General features: G+C 41.6%; 1 protein-coding gene across 3 annotated transcripts in view; it reads left to right on the top strand.

Annotated features, from left to right (window-relative positions):
- The window catches only part of LOC126470566 (uncharacterized), a 280,645-nt gene that overhangs the window by 164,123 nt on the left and 94,731 nt on the right, over positions 1-21,791 (top strand). The window lies entirely within an intron of this gene.

The following is a 21,791-nucleotide window of genomic DNA, read 5'->3' as shown; positions in this document are numbered from 1 at the left end:
TCTTTATTATTTAGTGCCACTTGGTGTTTTTTTTTTTTAAACGATGTATTTAGGGAAACATATTCATCTGATCGCTCTGAGATTTAACTGTGTAAATGTTAATATATAAACGTTAATATGTTGACAAAGTTTCGAAAAGCTACTTTTAATTTTTAATTTCATCCTTAGATTATGGCACAATACTTTGTATGCTGTGATGACGTGGCGCTAGTGGCAGTGAACTGGTGTAAGTCCCGGCACACTCGCTGGCCTCTGTATCTCTCAAATGATACAACACTTGTTCTGCCGCAGTGTGATGTAGAAAAAATAAAAATACACGAAAATTGCAAATTTTCTTACACTACTCAAAACAAACAAATATTGTTCACGTAGTGTCTCTCCGTTAGTGAATCGCTACTGGTAACTGAGTAGGGATTGTCATTTCAACAAACTATCAGTATATTGTACGCCTAATTACGCAATATAAAGCAATAAGATACAGTGTGTAGTTCTGTCTTCTCAAAGTTTTGAAAAACATTTTGATAGCTGACTGTTTCTTTTGTCTTAATTTTGATATTGCATTGTCCATCGTAGGTAATTAATTAATCATTTCTTCATCAACTTCAAATCTCAAAACTCAATGCTTAACTGTGTCCATTGCTTCAGTACCTCTTGACGTTGTAGGAGCTGACAAAGTTTCTGGTTCATCCTCATGTTCACTGTTTCTTGTTTCTCTTCCATCTGTTCCTGCAACTTCATCAATTGTCATGGACTGACAGATGGCAGCACCTACATCACTTTCACCATATTCATTGAAGTTAAATGGCCAGTGTTTCCTCCTTGCCCCATTAATTGTTGCCATTGTTGAGCTGCAGTTCCTTTGTTATCTGGCATGATGTATTCTGTAAGTATCTGATGAATGCCGGACATCTTGAAGCTGTTCGAGATACTGTGTTCTTGCACAGAATGCCTTGCACTTCTTACAAAATGCTTAGCATCCAAGATCGTAATCTTTCTCATTGTAGTATGAAGACAGGCCAGCATGTTACAGGAATCTTTCTGTATTTTTGTTTCAGACATTTTATAATGCCTTGGTCAAGTGGCTGAAGGTAGAGTGTGCAGTTGGGAGGAAGAAACAGCACATTTATATTATGAAGGGATGACGTATCTTGGGAATGCGTTGCACACTCATGATTAAACAGAATGGTTTTCTAATATCTAACAACCAGGCTAGCATCCCAGGCATCCAAGAATTGGTCACATACAGTTGTTGTTACACATGTGTTCACGTTAGACGTATATTTACATGGAAATGTGCACATAATTTTGAAACATTGTGGACTCCTCATCTTTCCAATTATTAGTGGCAACAACTTTTTTGTACCACTTCAATTACAAAGTAGTAAAACAATTAACCTCACATTACTAAACCGAGCGAGGTGGCGCAGTGGTTAGACACTGGACTTGCATTCGGGAGAACGACAGTTCAATCCCGCGTCCAGCCATCCTGATTTAGATTTTCCGTGATTTCCCTAAATCGCTCCAGGCAAATGCCGGGATGGTTCCTTTCAAAGGGCACGGCCGACTTCCTTCCCCGTCCTTCCCAAATCCGATGAGACCGATGACCTCGCTGTCTGGTCTCCTTCCCCAAAAACAACCAACCTCCCATTACTAAATTTTCCACTGTGACATTTTTATTCTCGGAACTCAGACTTTTGTCAGGCAGAAAGTGAGGAAAAAACCTGTTTCATCTGCATTATAAACGTCATTGCGACTGTCCTTTGCTATCATTGATGGAAGTGTATTTTTCCATGCTGAACTGTATCAGTGTTTATGCTTACAGCCTCACTTCAGGCAGATTTATGTACTAAATCGTGTCTGTTCTTGAACCCTTGATCCAACCATTGGATGCTTTAAAATCTGAGTGTCACAACCTTTGCGCCAAATATATTGCTTAAGCATGAATCACAGTACCATCAGTTGGAATATTTGAAGCATGGGCTTGTTTTATCTATTTTAGCATTATATTTTCAGTTCTGAAAACTGACTGTCATGCACTCTTGCTGTCTTTTTATCTGTGACATACGAGACAGACTGAGAGTCAGTCAAATGCTAAACATGAGCAAAGAACATGAGCAACTGAGTTACATGCTATTCGGTTTATTGTTTGGCTGCTACAGGAGTCGGAAGTTGTTATAGCTACTGCCAATGACTTGTCAACGTACTGGCTCTAAACAGCATTGTCTGCCTCTACATTTCCATATGACGCACCCACAAATGTCCTACTCCCATCGCTCTCAGAACTCTTGGCAGCAAAAGTTGCAGTTCTCAAACAGTATCAATACTGCTCAATTTGAATATGCTAAGCAGGGAGGGAGACAAGACAAAAAGAGTAGTTTTAACATGTGTTTAATGCAGTTGGGGCTGGGGCTTTGAGATTCTTCTGCTCTGGAACATCAATATAAAAAAATTTGATTCTACAGCTGTTGGCTTCTACCAAATTTTCCTGTTGAGAGGTTAAAGTGGAACATTTATGTCAGTATCATCACACGCAATATATATTTCATTAAAGTTAAGAGACAGATTGGTCAGCCAAGACTTTAGAGGATGAAATTCATGGTACTGTTGATGGACACATATAAAAGAACAAGAAACTACTCTAGCTTTTGTAACTAATAGTTATTTTCTTGGTGAAGAAAGAGGTATAGGTTGGGGAAGATTAGAAATGAGGGGCATGTGAGTTAGGAGAGAAGGGCAGGTCACATCATGCGGTCTAAGGGACCTGAACCCTCTGCTTCCCCAATCTGTTCTTCTCTCCTCCCTCACCAAAGAAGGAACTAACAGCTCTGAAAGCTGGGCAAGTTTCTTGCACTTTTATATGTGTCTGTTGGCATTGCTAAGAGTTTTCATCTCCTAAAGGTAAGTAATGGCCAGACATTCTGTCCTGTAATTTTATAGTTTTCTCACTTACATTTATATATATTGGATGGAGATCAATAACCTGATAATGAGGTCAGAGTCGGTTAGTGGATGTCTAATCTAGCAAAACTTTTCTAGTAGTGGTAGATCTGAAATGCACCACCAGTGGGCATAAAATGACAGGCATTTGGCACCAAGTGTGCAGAAGTTTGTCCAGTAAGCAAACTTATTTGAGTGTGTCTGACAGTATGGTTTTGTCAGACTGAGCTCTGCTGTGTTGTGCTGTGATTGCTGCACTGTGCATTTTAGAATAAAAGTTGATTCGTACTCTTTGTACATTTATCAAAAATTAAAACACGTGTCCTTTAGATCCAGAAATTAATAACATTACACTTCACAGTACTAAATGTTAACTGCTTCACTGCAGTGCTGTTCTACAGTGCAGCTTACTATCTTACTAAATTAATAGCAGTGTGATACGTCTAGTGTAGTTGAGTTAATAGTTGAGCTTTACCCAGTAAATGACACAGAAAATTTGTGTCATAACATAACCGGCCTTAGATATGAATTTGTTTGCCTAGCTTTGACTGTTCAGTTGAAACTATTATCGACAGGTAATTTAATTAGTAACTGAACTCTTTAACATAATGGGTTGTAGTTGGGGCAACTTAGTGTAAATGCACAAAATTCTGTGTGCTTGTTGCTTGGCTGTTTTGTGTCCATAATTTCACATTGGTGCATTTCTAACCTTTGGCTGTATGGAATAGTTTGCTCAGTTCCACATTCTCTGCCCTACTCTCTCCTTATCACATTGTTTTTCTTCAACCTCTATTCTGTAGTAACTTTTACAGCAGTTGTAGCAGTCTGTAAGCGACTTGTCCCTTGTATGATATAGGAAATTCAGCCATAATTAGGGTTACTTGCCTTAGGCTGTTCAATGCTGCCTATCTCAATTACTATAAACTTTGTCCATACTTCAGTTACTACCATTAAACAGGACAAGGTAGAAGTGTGCATTTAACACACCAGGGGTCTTCATGTAATCACCTGGACCATGAGCACAGTAAAGATTCTCAAAACAAACAACCCTCAGCTTCAAGGTAAGCTGTACACTGAGGTGACAAAAGTCATGGGGTAGTGATATGCACATATACAGATGGTTATAGTATCATGTACACAAGGTATAAAAGGGCAGTGCATTGGAGGAGCTGTCATTTGTTTTCTGACTTGGTTATGTTTTGGTTTCTGACTTGGTTGTGGCCGCATGACGTGAATTATCAGACTTTGTGTGGAATGGTAGTTGGAGCTACATGCATGGGATATTCTGTTTCGGAAATCATTAGGGAATTGTATATTCCGAGATCCACAGTGCCAAGATACCAAATTTCAGCCATTTCCTCACACCATGGACAATGCAGCGGCCAACAGCCTTCACTTAACGACTAAGAGCAACAGCATTTGCATAGAGTTGTCAGTGCTAACAGACAAGCAACACTACATGAAATAACCACAGGAAACAATGTGGGATGTATAATGAACATATCCATTAAGACAGTTCAGTGAAATTTGGCATTAATGGTTTCTAAAGCATACAACTGACACGAGTGCCTTTGCTTAAACCACAACATCGCCTGCAGCACCTCACCTTGGCTCGTGACCATATCAGTTGGACCCTAGATGACTGGAAAGCTGTGGCTTGGTCAGATGAGTCCTGATTTCAATTTGGTAAGAGCTGATTGTAAGATTTGATTGTGGCTCAGACCCCACAGTGCCATGGACCCAAGTTGTTAACAAGGCACTGTGCAAGCTGGTGGTGACTCCAGAATGGTGCGGGCTGTGCTTGCATGGAATAAACTGTGTCTCCCACCCCCCCCCCCCTCCGCCCGGTCCAACCGAATGAATCATTGACTGGAAATGGTTATGTCCAGGTACTTGGAGACAATTTGCGGCCATTGATGCACCTCATATTTCCAAACATTGTTGGAATTTCTATGGGTGACAATGTGTTATGTCACCAGGCCACAATTGTTCGCAGTTGGTTTGAAGAACGTTCTGGACAATTCAAGCAAATGATTTGGCCACCCAGATCACCTGATATGAATCCAGTTGAACATTTATGTGACACAGTTGAGAGGCCAGTTTGTGCACAAAATCTGGCAAGGGATTGCAATTATGGACTGCTATAGAGGCAGCATGGCTCAGTATTTCTGCAGCGGACTCCCATTGACTTGTGGAGTCCATGCCACACCGAGTTGCTGCAATACATTGGGCAGGAGGAAGTCTGGCATGATATTAGGAGGTATCTTATGACTTTCGTTATCTCAGTGTATTTCAGTAATGAAGTGAGCTGCTGTTGAGGTGAAACAGTCAGTATTTGCAACCTGAAAGTCATCTGATGCACCTCAGTTGATCACTATGGAATACTTTGTATTGCCACTTTGCTTTATACCAGGTGCAACTTTTCCCTGGGATCGTGTAACAATTTGTGTGCAAATATTCAACTTAAGTGCTGAGTGTGACAGGTTATGAGATTTGACCCATTGCAACATCAAGTTCTCTGGTAAGTTGGAGTCAGTTGTCAAAATATTTTATGTATAGGTATGCCAAGATCATCTCACGTATGCAATAGTGGAGAAGTGGTGATGTTATCTCCCGAAATACACAAGCATCTAGGGCATAGATGCATTTCATTCAAGCACTATGATTATGATTGTTCAATTTAAAGAAATCAAGAATAGTGGTTTTAAACTTTAACTATATACAAGGGTTGAAAAGTAATGCCTCCACCGTCGAAACTCTTCAACAGTTGGCAGCAGTGGTATGTGCCAGGTACTGGCTTGTTCCGTAGCGTCTTCTCTACAGTTGCAGTTGATGGGAAACCTTAGCATTGAACGATTGTGTTTTTACAGTGTAAAGTATGGAACCCTGTGCAGATGGTCAGTCATGTGATTTAAGCAACGTGCAGTCATTGAATTCTTGACAGCAGAAGCTGTCACTCCCAAAGGAGATTCATCAGAGAATGAAAGCAGAGTGTAGAAAGGCGTCACCTTCATTCTCGTAAAGTGAGAGGAGTTCCTGGCAAATTTCAAGTCCGTGAGCTTTCATTTCAGGAGTCAGCATCCGGGGTACCCATCGTACACAGATCTTCCGATAGCTAAGCAAAGCAATAATGTGACCCACATGTTCTTGTGAAATGACAGTTGTGCTTGCAGTTTCTCTCTGAGTGATAAAGCGAGCAGCGATCGTCCTGAATCAATCTGTCAACATTTTGCTTGTGAAACTCTGTGGTTGCTGTCACAGGATGTCCAAGTCTGTTTCTCACACAAGTCAGATGTTCCTGCCTCAACATCTTTAAACTTACTCGGCCAACGACGCACAGTACTCGCATCAACACAATCACCATAAACTGCTTTAATTCCCTGATGAATCTCCTTTGGGGTGACACCTTCTGCTGTCAAGAATTCAATGACTACACGTTGCTCAAATCGCATTGACCGACCGTCTGCGCAGGGTTCCATACTTTACACTGTAACAACATAACCGTTCGAACTGGAGATGTAAAGTCTATGGAACAAACAAGTACCTGCCACATACAAGTGCTGCCAGCTGTTAAAGAGTTACGAAGGTGGAGGCATACTTTCCAATCAACCCTTGTCATTGAGGGCATCATGCTCTGGTCCATCTCAGGCAAGGCTCTTCAGGGGTATCTGCTCAAATTGATGTTGTTTTGGTTTCTTATTTATGGCCTAGTTACAAACTTGCAAACACTAACCAAACACTTAAGGTGTAAGGCAGGAGCCAGTGCGAGGGCTTGTTGCCTTAATCATACTATTTGCCCTAACCTGTTGACACAGCATCATACCACACTCCCTACCAAGGAGCTGCAGCACTGTTGTCCGGTCAGTGACCAACGAAGTTGTGAGGACGCCAACATACGACTGACATCCTGACAGGAACACTTGCCTAAGAGCCAGCTGCAGCACTGATGGACCGAGGGTTGAACTGAAGCCCTCTGTCACACAAGTCTTTGCGCATGCACTGACACCAGAAGCTGTATGCTGGACGGTGAAACATCCCTGGTAAGAAAGCCTTTTACTCATAACGATTACAATCACAGAGTCATAGCTGGGGAGGAAGTTGGTGGCCTCAGAGATGCAGTAGGCTGCACTCACTGGAGCATTCCAGCATCACTGATGTCTATCATGAAAGCAACATATGCTGATGGCAGTGCAGGCTAGAGTCAGTGTATCTGGAGAGCACTGACACAAAACAGTGCATCAGCAGCAACGGACAACAGAAGTGCCTGGCTACTTGGCTGCCATGACGGCAGTGCATAACACACTGAAACAGGGGTGTTAAACTGCAGTTTCTGACATGACTGAAGACTATGGTGTGTGCCCGTTCCGAGTGTTAGGCAGCAACAATGTAGGCCAGCACAGACCAGTGGACAGTGATGGTGCAGCTGGGCCGCTAGTTGTTGATGGTGGCAGCCAGCTGCAAGCAGTCTTCTTTTCATAGTTATTGGCTGATGCTGACTCTGTTGCTCGACATACTGTACGCTCTTGGATACTATTGAGCATGCTGAGGATCTAAACTAGTTTGCTTATATGTGACCCAGGCTAGCTAGTGTTTCTCAAATAGCAGCACTTCAGCCCGGGAATTGTAGCAGCCTGGAGCACCCATTCATAACTGTCTGGCAACAATGACTTTATTCACCCAGGTTTTCCTGTCTGGGCAGCAGTTTCAGGTGCCCTGCCACAGCTGTAAGGTGTCCCAACTTCATCTTTCAAAGATGCAGACTGGCATCTCATGCATAGTCAACATTCTGTATGAGTGTTCTTGCATCCTGATTATGCCCTCTTCCACCGTAAAGCCTAGGCATCTGACAAAAAATATCTTGACAGCTATTTCAAGGGTTGACATAAAAGTAGAGTTTTTTTTTTTTTTTTTTTTTTTCTTCTCCGTACTCTAATTTAGCATAAACCATATGGTTTATTGGCCTAACCTCCTAATGAAATTGGTCCAGAATGCTTTGATAGTGTAGGCTGTGTAACGACAGACTTTGTCATGCAACAAGCAGTCTCCTCTTGTCATCATTCCCCTCCGTTTGTTTTGAATTCTCCTTTTGAGCTTATTTAGGGTCTCACAATATCTTTGTGCATTGATCATCTCTCTCTCTGAGGCAGAAATTTCACCAAAATGAAGACTTTTTAGTTCCAAACAACTGAGACCATGATTTTTTCCCCAGAATTGTGGTTTTGAATTTTTTAGCCGAAGGGGAATTGGTGTAATCTGCTGTAATGACTGTCTTTTTGTCTCAGGCATGTAAGGAGGCACACAAGTTCCATCTCCAGTCCCAGTAGAGCTCATAAAATTCTGATCTTCCAATTCAAATTGCTCAAGAAACTCGAGGGTGCTATTGACCTGATTTTTCTTGTGTTGCTCTGTCAGCTGTTTTGGGACCCATCATGTGCATAGTTTCTGGTATCCCAGCGTCTCTGTGGGTGTCTTATATAAGAGAGTTCTGGAGGGTTGTCGAAATATCACAGGAATTCCATCCATTGTCAATCGGCAGTCATCACAAACAGTTTCCTCGGTTTTTTGCACCAACTCATCAGTTAAAATTGAAGGTCTTCAATTCCTCTGTTTGTCATGAACATGTGTTCTGCCTACACTTAACTCCCTGCACCACTTAAACACACTCGTTCTGTTCATAACATCTTCACCGTAAACTGTTTAGATAAGCGACAAAATATCTGTAGGAGTTGTTACTTCCCCAAGTAGGTAGTGGATCACAGGACGTGGCTCGCACTTAGTGGAATTTCTTTCCAATATCTTTCACACAGCTGGACACTACAACATGAGTTCCCATTCTTAATTTATTTATGTGTATTGAAGTATTTAAGAGTTGTAGCATCGCATTTTAGTACCCTTATAGTGTAAATTCGCTTAGTCTTCAGTCATCTGTTTGTTTCGAATGGCTTGTGAGATAAAAAAGAGGAAAAAAAATTGTTATGTATGGATAGGGACTGCACCTGTTGTGTACAGATTCAGGGGGAATTTGCCACCGTCCATAAACAGCCTGAAGCTGTGTTGGTTGTGCTCAACAGGCTCCAGATGGTTGCCCTGGGCTGCGGTGACATTGAGACACCCGAGGTGAGTGCTTTGGCACCTCTGGAACCTGTAGCATCTCCTGGGATCTCTGATGCCACTGCGCTCGTAGATTTGGACGTCCCCGCTGGTCGACATTTGCCTCACGGTGATTGGTGAACCGTGGTGGGGTCGTGAATCCCTGGGCGGAAGGCAAAGGTTGGTGCTGGCCGCAAGGCTGTACCCTTATGCCTCCGTAACAGGTTTGAGGTGCTGCCTACTGCTGAAAGTACTTCTGAGCCAGCAAGGGCAGCCTCGACTGTTGTGGCAGTGGCCGGTCTTCCTGAGAGGTCCGGACAAGTGCAGAGGGTGGGATTGCTTGTCATTGGGAGCTCCAATGTTAGGCTGGTGATGGAGCCCCTTAAAGATATGGCAGCTAAGGATGGGAAGAAAGCCAATGTGCACTCCATGTGCATACCGGGGGGAGTCATCCAAGATGTGGAAAGGGTCCTGCCGGATGCCATGTAGGGTACAGGGTGCAGCCAACTGCAGGTGGTGGCTCACGTCGGCAATAATGATGTGTGTTGCTGTGGATCATAAGAGATTCTCTCTGGTTTCCGGCGGCTATCTTACTTGGTGAAGACTGCCAGTCTTGCTAGAGAGATGAAGGTAGAGATCACCATCTGCAGCATCGTCGACAGGACTGATTCCGGACCTTTGGTACAGAGCCGAGTGGAGGGTCTGAATCAGAGGCTCAGGCAGTTCTGCGACCGTGTAGGCTGCAGATTCCTCGACTAGCGTCATAGGGTGGTGGGGTTTTGGCTTCCGCTAAATAGGTCAGGTGTCCACAACACACAGGAGGTGGCTACACGGACAGCAGGGGCTGTGTGGCGTGGACTGGGCGGTTGTTTAGGTTAGACAGTCTTGGGAAAGATCATAAAGGGCTCCAGTGTCAAAGGGTACAGGGCAAAGAAACGACAAGAATTGACCAAGCAACAGTTTAGGTATTGTAGTTGTAAATTGTCATAGCTGTGTTGGAAAAGTACGAGAGCTGATAGAAAGCTCAGAAGCTGAAATTGTTATACGAACAGAATGCTAAAGCCGGAGATAAATTCTGCCGAAATTTTTACACAGGCTGTGTTCAGAAAGGATAGATTAAATAAAGTAGGTGGTGGTGGTGGTGGTGGTGGTGGTGGTGGTGGTGTGTGTGTGTGTGTGTGTGTGTGTGTGTGTGTGTGTGTTGGTAGTAGTTTAGCTTGTAGTGAAGTTGAAATAGATTGTTCCTGCGAATTACTATGTGTAGAGGTTATACTCAACAGCTGTACCAAAATAATAATTGGCTCCTTCTACCGACGCCCGTCTCAGATGATATAATAGCTGAATGGTTCAAAGAAAACTTGAATCTCATTACAAATAAGTACCCCACTCATACAGTTATAATTGGTGGAGACTTCAATCTACCCGCAAATTGTTGGTGAAAATGAGTGTTCAAACCCAGTGGTAGACAGAAAACATCTTCCGAAATTGTACTAAATGCTTTCTCTCAGAATTACTTTGAACATATAGTACGTGAGCGCACACAAATTGTAAATGGTTGTGAAAACACACATGACCTCTTAACCACAAATAATCATGACCTAATAGAGAGTGCCATGATGGATACAGGGATTAGTGAACACTAGGTCATTGTAGTGAGGCTCAAAGCCTTATCAACCAAAACCACTAAAAATAAACGCAAAATATATATATTTAAAACAACAGATAAAAATTCACTTGATGCCTTCCTAAGAGAGAGTCTCCATTCCTTCCAAGCTAATTATGTAAGTGTAGACCAGATATAGCTCAAATTCAAAGATACAGTATCGACAGCAATAGATAGATTAATACTGCTTAAGTTAATAAGAGACGGGATTGATCCACCATGGTACACAAAACACGTCAGAACACTGTTGCAGAAGCAACAAAAACAAGCATGCCAAATTCAAAAGAATGCAGAATCCCCAATTCTGGCAGAGTTTCACGGAAGCTCGAAATTTAGTGTGGATGTCAGTGCGAGATGCTTGTAATAGTTTCCACAATGAAATATTGTCTCAAAATGTGATAGAAAACCCAAAGAGATTCTGGTCGTTCGTAAAGTACACCAGTGGCGAAAAACAGTTAATACTGTCACTGCGTGATAGCGATGGAAATGTTACCAATGATGGTGCCACTAAAGCGGAGTTACTAAGTACAGTTTTCCATGATTCCTTCATGAAAGAAGATGAGGTAAATATTCCAAAATTTGAAACCAGAACAGCTGTTAGCATGAGTGACATAAAAGTAGATATCTTAGGTGTTGCGAAACAACTCGAATCACTTAAGAAAGGCAAGTCTTCCAGTACAGATGGTATACCAATCAGGTTCCTTTCAGAGTATGCAAACACAATAGCACCTTTCTTAGCAGTCATATACAACCACTCACTTGACGAAGGGTCTGTTCCTAAAGACAAAAAAAGTAACACAGGTCACACCAATATTCAAGAAAGGAAATGGGAGTAATCCCTGGCAAAACGTTATGCGAGGTTTTTTTTTTTTTTTTTTTTTTTTTTTTTTTTTTTTTTTTTTTTTTTTTTTTTTTTTGTAAGGGGAAAGTCACTGATGCGGTTTCACTATGCTCTGACTTCAGTTTTGCATTGTAAGCCATGTACCTATGCATTGTTCATATTCTGATGGTAGATCATAGGCCACTTCTCTTCATGTGAGTTTCGGGTGCTTTTCAGTTTAAGAGTATACTTTCACGCTCCAACCGAGCAAAGAGAGAATACATTTTTCATAACAGAAGGAGCAAGCAACAAACAGTAGTGTGGTGGAAGAAGGTAGAACAGCGGGTTACTGCTAAAGAGCTTGCTAAGGTGCAGATATTGGCCTGCTTAGCCATAATGGGCGGAATTAGCAGCACACCAACCGCTGGAATGGAAGCCATGCTGGACATGCCTCCACTTCACCTTTTGGTTAAGATGGAGGTAGCAGCTGTGGCATACAGACTTAAAACTGGCCAAAACTGGGTCTTATTTGGATATCCAGAATCACACACTAACACAGTGAGTGAAGTAAATATAGGTATGGCTGGGGAAATGCCCGCTGACTATATAATAACTCCTAACTGCTTCGACAAGCCTTACAACTTAATAATTGGAAGTAGGGAGCAGTGGGAGAAAACAGTTTGACACCGTACGGGGGACATTGTTTGGTTCACCGATGGGCCAAAAACAGATCAAGGCATTGGGGCAGGGTTGTACGGGGTTCAGCCAAGACTGGAGAGCAGCATCTCTCTAGGGAAACTGGCCTCTGTATTCCAAGCCGAAATTACTGCAATCAGGGCATGTGTGGAGGAGAATATGAGTAGGTGCTACAATGATCGGAGCATCTACATCTATTCAGACAGCCAGGCAGCCCTGAAATCATTGGCAGCTCCTGCAACAAGATCTAAGATTGTTGCAGATTGCCACAGGGCTCTGGTGGAGCTAGGGGGAAGCAATAGGGTGTACCTAGTGTTGGTCCCTGGCCACTCAGGGATCTGTGGCAATGAACAGGCCGATAGATTGCCTAGGATGGTGGCAACAACTCCATTTATTGGACCAGAACCTGTCTTGACAATCACCAAGGCTATGATCAAATTAGAACTACGGAACTGGCTTAGGAAACAGCACGTAGAATATTGGACCAAGGTACATAAACAAAACATGGTAAGGTAATGATGACCAAGCCATCTCTTAAAAGAAGCTCTGTAATCCTGGGATTGAACAGGAAAGAGATCAAACTCATGCCTGGACTGATGACTGGCCATGGGAACTTCAAAAAACACCTACACACAATGGGTATAATGGAAGAGGACCCTAAATGTAGGATCTGTGATGAGGGTGAAGAAACTGCATCACACCTAATCTTTGAATGCATGGCATTGGAGAGTAAAAGATGCAGAATCTTCGGTACAACTAGACCTGAAGAAATTGTGTCTAACAAAAAACTGGTAGAGGGACTCCTTGCACTATTTAAGGGTACTGGTTGGCTTTACTGGATATACAGGGAGCGATACCGCACAATAAATCTAGTTTTGGTGTGGGCAGTGGCGGGTTGGACCTAAGCTGTTTTAGCTCTCCTGTTAAGTAAAAAAGAAAAAAAATCAAAAGCAATAAACAACACAACATTAACAAAATAATCCACAGGTGCACTTCCGGTTGTCTGTGTCCAAAAGGCACAATATTTCAGTCATCCAACCTGTCGCCATCATCAGAGGGAGAAACGGAAGAATTGAAATTTAAAAACTACCAAAGAACTACAAATCACTTGTCCGTCCTCTGCTGGAATATTGCGCCGCGGTGTGGGATTCTTACCAGGTAGGATTGATGGAGGACATGGAAAAAGTGCAAAGATGGGCAGCTCGTTTCATGTTATCGCACAATAGGGGTGCGAGTGTCACTGATACGATACGTGAGTTGGGGTGGCAGTCACTGAAACCACGGCGGTTTTCTTTGCGGGCCGGCCTGTGGCTGAGCGGTTCTAGGCGCATCAGTCTAGAACCGCGCGACCGCTACAATTGCAGGTCCGAATCCTGTCTCGGGCACCTACCTTCGTAGGGAGGAATGATCATCATAATAAGATAAGAGAAATCAGAACTTGAATGAAAAGATTTAGGTGTTCCTTTTTCCCACGTGCCATTCGAGAGTGGAATGGTAGAGAAGTAGTATGAAAATGGTTCGATGAACCCTTTGCCAGGCACTTAAGTGTGAATTGCAGAGTAACCATGTACATGTAGATGTAGACTACTGCATTCCTGCGATGCTCACTCTGATCAAGGAGTCCCGCTCGCTTACTCAGTGCTGCCATTCCACAAAGAGAGGAAAAAAAATGCAGACTGTTATGGTCACAATACACTTACTTTCTGACCATGCTTTGTATTTTTGAGTCGAAATGTTTAACCGCTCAGTTTCAACAAAACATTAGTGTAACTTTGAAATTAAAGGTGGACCACACTAGTTACTTTTAGAACTTTAAGAGACACAATCTAAGAGTTCAGTACATGCACCAACAATATGAAATGTTGAGTACCAAGGATGATTCCACCACCACTGAACTAATTTTGACAATAAGATCAGTGATTTCCGATTACTCTTTGTATTCATCAAATGACATTTGTAACGTTTTTAAGATGATGTCCCCAAGTGTTTCTGAACATTTTTCACTTTCATCTAAGAAAGGGAGATACCTAATAACTGATGGACTGGCACTGTATGTCCAGAAACATATCTTCGAAGAATCATGTTCATCATGTTACATATTAAGATATAAAAAAGAACTACAGTCAGCCATTACAGTTTGGTTAGAGTGTGACAGTTGCATAACAGTGTGTCACCTTAGAACTTTCTCTATCCACAAAACGTATGGTGAAACATTACATCAGAAATTATGTGAAGCACTTTCAGAAACCAAGTTGTCCGTAAATAAATGCCGTATGCTGGGGTCAGACAAACCTGATGTTAGTAAAAGAGTGTTTAGGCTTTTAGATGCTAGTGACCAGGAGACCTGAGGCAGACAACTTACAAACATTCAGAACTTGGGACATTCGTACAATGCATAATGCTTATGTAAAGACTCCGGTGCGTTTAGGTGAAGAAACATCTTAATTTCTGGTCAATATTTACCATTATTTTGATGATTGTCATGTTTGCTGAGAAAAATTTGAATTAATTCAGTCAAAGTTCAACATTCCATATCACAAGTTTTTGAGGCCTGCAGCCACAAGGTGGCTTACTTTAGGATCTTCAGAAAACAGGATTTTTGAACAATGTGATGGTATTCGGTATTACTTTCTTAAGCATATACATCTAAGAAATAATTCTGCTGCAGCTCAGGCCAATCCTACACCACCATTTTGAATGCTTTTAAAAACTTTCTGTGAAATCAAAACTTCATTTCATAATTTCATCCGCAGAACTGTTCAATAAGTTCACACAATGTTTTGAAGGCCAAACACCTTTGACTCACAAGTCACATATGGAAATAGCAAACTACTTCAAACATTTTTGGCTCATGATTTGAAAGTTTCTGCTTCGAGGAAAAATTGATAGTATCTTGGAAGTTCTTCATAATTAACTCTTTTTAGTAAAATGGAGGAACATGACAAGTTGTGGTTTCTGAAGAATGCACAAATACATTACATTGCACCCTGTAAACACATGATAGGAAAAACATGCTTATCAAGTGTTCCACTGAAAAGTTTTAGGTTTTTACGCGCCAAAGAAAGAGTAAAGAGCAGAAGCTGCTGTGATATGTTAAAGGTTGCAAAAATGATGTCATTCGATGTCTGGCAAGTTTACGTAGATGAGTGGAAAGTTCTACAGTTTGAAAAATATGACCCAGCTTTAGATAATGAAAGTATTGACAGTTATTGGCAGCAGCACATGTCAAATGAGGCTCATCCATAGATTTAAACTATCTAAATGTTTCGAAACTTATTACGGCTTCTCTTACATTGCCCCGTGGAAATGCAGACTTAGAAAGAAGATATTGTATTTTGAAGAACACATTAGGAGAAGACAAGGCAGCAATGATGCAAAGATTTTTAAACAATGCTTTGACTGTGAGGAATGCTTTTGGACAATACCCCAATTTTCTTTTTGTGCCCATTGACTCGCAGCTCATTAGGTATGGACAACAAGCACATGCAAATTTGTACTGATTATAAGGATAACTGTGAAAGGAAAAGAGCAACAAAGCTAAAGGCATCTTGAACAGGAAATTAAAAAGAGGAATAACATGAAGAAAACAGTTGACTATAAGACAGCTGCTTGGAAACAAAAGAATAAGGAACACCAACAATCGAAGGAGGCACGAGAGGAACTTTTCTGTGAAGTGTCAGCTAAAGTTAAGAAAGCACTCGAAAAAAATTATTTAAAGGCAGCAAAATTGGCCCAAGGTATGCTTGAAGGTGCACAAATCATGAATGTAACAGAAAGAGAAGTGGGAACCATTCAGAGAAATCTTGGGAGAAGAAAATCAAATATGAACTTCATTTTTTGCTAAGGTGTCTAAGAAACAGTAATCCAAAAATATTTTTAGATCTTTCCTCAAAATTGATGTGTAGAGTGTCAGAAATGGTAAAAATGTGTTGTAGATTTTGTTTGTGAATTATGATTACCAATATCGAAATACTAGTGTACCTGCATGTAGTAGTAAATTTGTATGAAGAGAAAAAAATGGCCATATCCCACCTAGGATTGCACAAGAGAAATTTATTATGATCTTAACTAGCTGTTTTGTTGGGGATTATTAAAAATGGAAACAATTCATTTCTGCCATATCTGTTTATTAAAATAATCGTAAGGATTGTAATGGTAAAGGTAAATGGTTGACTTCAGTTAATGGAGGTTGTTTTAGGAAAGCGTGTGTCATCTGTAAAGGAGACCACCTGTAGCACAATAGTGCAACCTATTCTTCAGTATTACCCGAATGTCTGGGACCCCACCAGGTAGTATTAATGGAAGACATTGAGGCAATTGAACAACCGGCTGCTAGATTTATCACTGTAGGTTCGATTAGATGCAAGTATTATGGAAATGCTTCGTGAATTCAAATAGTAATCCCTGGAGGGAAGGCAATGTTCTTCTCTAGGGGTGCTATTGAGAAAATTTAGAGAACTGGCATTTGATGCTGAGTGCAGAACTATCCTGCTGCCACCAATGGACATTCTAAGACATGAAAAACACACACCATAAAGAAATTATCTGAGTGGGACAGAAAGCACAAAGACAAGAAGTAGAAACTATCGCCATGTGTGGATGAGCACTATCTTGCTGTAATGTAAGTGCAGTGTGGCTTGTTATGAAGGGCAACAAAATGGGGCATAGAATATCATCAGCGTACTGCTGTGCCGTAAGGTTGCTGTGGATGAAAACCAAAGGGGTGCTGTTATGCGAACAATTGGCACCCCAGACCATCAGTCCTGTTTGTATAGCTATATTGTGGGCAACAGTCAGGCAGGTTGGTATCCCACCACTCTCCAGGTATCTCCAGACATTTCTTTACTGGCTATCAGAGCCCAATTTAAAGCAGGATTCATTAGTGAGAGTAATTCTACTCCAGTCTATGAGATCCTAGGCCGAAGATGTGTCCTGGAATGCCCTGGACAGTGGTGGGATATCAGTCTGATTTGTCACCCACCAGATGGCCCGACAACCAGGAATGATGGTCTGGGGTGCCATTTCTTTTTATAGCTGGGCTCCTTAGAGCACAGCATTATGCCGATGGTATTCTACACCCCATTATGTTGCCCTTCATGGCAAGCATCCTGGCCTTACATTCAGCAAGATAATGTCCGCCCCCACATGGAGAAAGTTACTATTGCTTGTCTTGGTGCTTGTCAAACTCTGCCTGGAGCAGCAAGATTGCTGGAACTCCGAGGGGGAGGATTGGGAACCCACCAGGAGGATTTGGAGTCCCCATTGGTATTAAATGACCATTTCATACAGCCCTTCCCATTTTCTCTCTTACTGCTTAATCCTGCACGCAGTGTCCCACTACCGTGCATTCATGAAATTTTGGCTGGCAACACTACTTTCGAATGTGGCCCATGTGCACACATCTATAACATTTTACATGCATAGAAAAAATATCTTACGTGCCCTGCATTTGTGCCACTGTATCTACTTCCTCTAGCTGCATAGTTACCCTCATGGCGGTGAACAGATCCTTTGTGTTTTCCATCTCTACTCTCGTAGACGAGTTGGGTGAAAACACACTTAAACAAAGCATCTAATGCTCCATGTTCGGCCTCTTGCGCTGTAACTCTGTGTGTCTCCTCACTTTCTGGCAGCTGATAAGTTTGAGCACTTATTTTCATGATCCTGTCTAGAAAAGTCTCCACTGAATTCGTTTCACCTTTGAGGTACTCCACTGAACTGCTCCCGAAAGAACCTGGTGCTGTTTTACTTCAGATAATGTATAAAAGCCCAGTTTTCAGGTGCTTAAATGTACAGGCTTTATTTAATTCCTCATGGTACATTCCATACTTTTTTGCCTCGTGCACTAAGTTCTAAGTTCTTTTTGGCCATTTGCAACAGTACTCCATCTGTATGGAGTATGAGCACCAGCTTCCAAATCATTCAAAATATAGAGTTTGGGACATGACCCATATGGTGGTGGGTGGATTGGGCTGCTGGATAGCCAGAATGGGAGTGCTGTTACCCTGCATGGACGTAGGTGCAATCCTGGTGTTGGATGTGGTTGGAATTGAATGGTAAACCATCAGGAAAATATCCCTTGTCAAGAAAGTCTTTTACTTATGACGATTACAATGACGGAGCCGTATATGGGAAGGAGGTTGATGGCCTCTGAGACGTAGCTGGCCATGTTTGCTGAAGCGTGCCAGTGTTGGCAGTTGACCAACAGAAAAGCAGCACATGCTGGTGGCAGTGCACGCAAGAGTCACCACAACAAGAGAGGGCTGACACAGGGTGGCACATCGTTGATGACAGATGACAGAGGCACTGTGGCTTCTTGGCCACTTCTGTAGCAGTAGTAAACAACACACCGGAACAGGTGGTGTTAAACTGTGGTTTGTGGCGTGACTGCAGATGATGGATTGTGCCCACTCTGGGCATTGGGCAGCAACTATGTTAGCCAGAATGGGTCAGTGGACAGCAACGGTGTAGCAGGGCAGCCAGTTGGCCAGGCTTGAACTCACTGCTCACTGGGGAGATGGCCTTCAGCAGGAGGAAGTCACCCAGTAGTGACACTTCTGTGTGAAGGCATCAAGTTGATCGCATACAGACATTAGCTCAGGCAGAGGCCTGTAGCTAATTGCATTCAAGTCAGCCAGTGGCAGCTGGCTGTTTCATCTTGAACTGCCAGCATTCTTCTTCCAGTGTTTCTCAGATGGCAGCACTACAGTTTGGAAATCATAACAGGCTGATGCACCCAGGCATTGAGCGATGATCACTTGATTCACCCGTTTTCCTGTATGGATCTCTCTTTCAGACACCCTGTCACAGCTGTAATGTACCACAACTATATCTTTCCGAAATGTGGACTGGCATTTTCAGAATTCTGAATGAGTATTCTTGCGTCCTGAATACACTCTCTTTCTCCATAGAGCCTGGTAATCTGGTTGTTGAGTGCTCCTCCCTGAGTGACATCATACTGCTGAATCGATGTATGGCAGTTCATTTCACCGGTTTAGGCTGTAGTGCAGTACTCCTCCCCCATTTCAAAAAATCCTGTGTCTGGTTTATGACCTGTTCACATAGCTGGGAAAAAATATCTTAACACTTGTTTCTTGGGTTGACATAAAAATACAGTGTTCTTCATTTCTTTTTCCTCTATAATTTAGCATAAACCACATGGTTCATTGCTGGTACCAGAAACCATGATACTCATTGTCTTGTTTTTACTGTGTTGCTTATCTTGGTGTTGTGGTGTGTCATACAACAGTATTCTGTTCAAAACAGGAAAAAAGATATACAAAAATAAGTAGATTATCATGAAAATTCACAAACATGTCATTCTATATGTAATGGTCCAATATTGTAATCAAGAAAGTGGACTATGATAAACGAATAAAAATGAAGTATTTTGATACCACAGAATTATAAAGCTCGCTGCATCACCGCAAAAAATAATGTGACAAATGAGAAAATAAATACTCTATTAAGAACATCCAAAGTGCTGTACCAGGAAGCTGACTGGTTTTAGGTGCCAATAAGAAAGGTTTTACAAGTTGATTCTTAGAAAGAAGAAAGCAGAAACAAGCCTCTGTTAATAACACCATTTATTTATATGAATATCCCAATTATTGGTGTTGAACAAACAGATTCATCTTCAGACAGCAGTGCTTATTTATACTACATGTGTTGTTGTTTACATTAGTTGTTGAAGTAAAACGGGCAACAATTAATTTAAACAACAATAAATGTAATAAAAACATGAACAGCCATCAGAAGATGAACCTACGTGTTCAAAACTGGTAAAGGTTTTTTTTAAGTATATAGTATTATTAACAGTGACTGACAGCTGTTTTCTTCTGAGCAAGAATAAACTTGTTTTTCGTACACAACCATGGTCTCAAAAATGTAAGTTTTTGACAAAACAATGAAGCAAGTTTTTGTTCCAAGTGCCATTAATACTGAGGCGCTATGATTCATTTGTGCTAATTCAAGTACAGAAATACAGCAGTAGGTTTTTAACTAGTTGAACAGTAGTCAAGAAAAACCACTTCTCACATCTTTTAAATTTTGGTACTCCAGAGGGAAGCATGGCACAGCACAAAGACAAGTTCCATGTATTAACACATGTTAGAAAGACTTTCTCCAAGGCTTGGCATATGGATCAGATCTAAAGATGCACAAGAGTGTACTGGGAACACAATATCACTGAAAATGTATTTTTTGAAAAAAATGGTTAAAGCTTACCTCAGCTGATTTATATGATGATTCTTTTGAAAATGCTGACTGGTTGCCTAATACTTTTCTGTTCCTCCATCCACTCACTCCACCTCACCCTTGAGTTTGTGCTCAATCTGTAACCATGTTGTTATTGACTAAGTGTTAAACTCTTGTGCACCTTACTTCAGCAGATTTCTCCTACATTTTTTCACTTGTGAGATGGCAGATAAGTGCACATTACAGTCAGTAGTGCAGTTTTTAGATAATGGTCTGCTAAATTAGAAATATATTAGCAGATTTGCACAAATGTACAACCATAATAAATGGTTTGTATTGACTGTGATCTTAAACTATGGTGACATATGTAATTTTCTTAGAATTAATGATCTTTATTTACACTAAACATGAACATAGTCATCTGTTGTCGGCTTTTCTCAAGAGTACGTATGTAGTGCTGCTGCTTGTAGCAGCTGTTTGTACATTGAAATGAAACACAGATTAAATTTTCAGTGCAAATATTAAGATGGCAAACTTAAGACATTCAGTCTATAATACTGAACAAAACTATCTTCCGTAAGTTACTGGTTTTTCCTCTCCGTTTGTTGTATGTTCATCCTGCATGGCCATTGACTTACACATACCAAGAATTTTTTTAGTTACATTCCTGTCGTATGAAAACACATCAAACACATTCTTCTTTGGGTTGTGTAATTTCTGTGTTTATGTAATAAATATACAGGGCTATTACAAATGATTGAAGCGATTTCATAAATTCACTGTAGCTCCATTCATTGACATATGGTCACGACACACTACAGATACGTAGAAAAACTCATAAAGTTTTGTTCGGCTGAAGCCGCACTTCAGGTTTCTGCCGCCAGAGCGCTCGAGAGCGCAGTGAGACAAAATGGCGACAGGAGCCGAGAAAGCGTATGTCGTGCTTGAAATGCACTCACATCAGTCAGTCATAACAGTGCAACGACACTTCAGGACGAAGTTCAACAAAGATCCACCAACTACTAACTCCATTCGGCGATGGTATGCGCAGTTTAAAGCTTCTGCATGCCTCTGTAAGGGGAAATCAACGGGTCGGCCTGCAGTGAGCGAAGAAACGGTTGAACGCGTGCGGGCAAGTTTCACGCGAAGCCTGCGGAAGTCGACGAATAAAGCAAGCAGGGAGCTAAATGTACCACAGCCGACAGTTTGGAAAATCTTACGGAAAAGGCTAAAGCAGAAGCCTTATCGTTTACAATTGCTACAAGCCCTGACACCCAATGACAAAGCCAAACGCTTTGAATTTTCGGCGCGGTTGCAACAGCTCATGGAAGAGGATGCGTTCAGTGCGAAACTTGTTTTCAGTGATGAAGCAACATTTTTTCTTAATGG

Source organism: Schistocerca serialis, chromosome 3, assembly GCF_023864345.2.
Source record: "Schistocerca serialis cubense isolate TAMUIC-IGC-003099 chromosome 3, iqSchSeri2.2, whole genome shotgun sequence".
In the NCBI taxonomy this organism is placed as follows: domain Eukaryota; kingdom Metazoa; phylum Arthropoda; class Insecta; order Orthoptera; family Acrididae; genus Schistocerca; species Schistocerca serialis.
This window is presented reverse-complemented; position numbering and strand designations above follow the sequence as displayed.